This window comes from Meleagris gallopavo, unplaced genomic scaffold (genome assembly GCF_000146605.3).
Source record: "Meleagris gallopavo isolate NT-WF06-2002-E0010 breed Aviagen turkey brand Nicholas breeding stock unplaced genomic scaffold, Turkey_5.1 ChrUn_random_7180001901525, whole genome shotgun sequence".
In the NCBI taxonomy this organism is placed as follows: Eukaryota; Metazoa; Chordata; class Aves; order Galliformes; family Phasianidae; genus Meleagris; species Meleagris gallopavo.
Window position 1 is genome coordinate 1 of NW_011164776.1, and position 516 is coordinate 516.

At 72.9% G+C, this 516-nt stretch overlaps 1 pseudogene; it reads right to left on the reverse strand.

Annotated features, from left to right (window-relative positions):
- Positions 1–6: 6 nt before the first annotated feature.
- On the reverse strand, positions 7–509 carry LOC109364725 (annotated as a pseudogene).
- Positions 510–516: the final 7 nt, after the last annotated feature.

Sequence of the window (516 nt, forward strand, 5' to 3'; positions counted from 1 at the left end):
CAGCCCCCCCTGCGGCCCCTCGCCCAGCGCCCCCCGCTCCCCGTCCAGGCTGCGGGCGCGGGCGGCCGGCTCCTTGCCCGTCCCCAGCGGCCCCTCCAGGGTGAAGAGGTCGTAGAACTTGGAGCAGGAGGTGGCCAGGTAGACGCGGTGCGCGAAGACGCGCTGCCCGCCCTGCAGCTGGAAGACGACGTCGGCGCACAGCGGGGTGCAGAAGAGCGCGGCGGGGCCCCAGGCACGGCTGGCCGGCGGCTCGGGGATGCGGATGACCGGTGGGGGGCTTGGGGGCAGGAAGGGCGCCTGCAGCAACGGGCGCTGCATCTTCTTCAGGTGGGACTTCCAGAACTGCAGGTGGCGGCGGGAGATGAGCGCGGCGCGGATGGCGTTGTCAAAGACGTCCTTGATGCCGAACTGGGCCACCACGCTGGTCTCGTAGTAGGGACGCCCAGCTCCTTGGCCACCTCGTGGCCCCGCTCCGGGGCAGGGATGTCCGTGGGTCGGATGGGCCTGGGGAGGGGG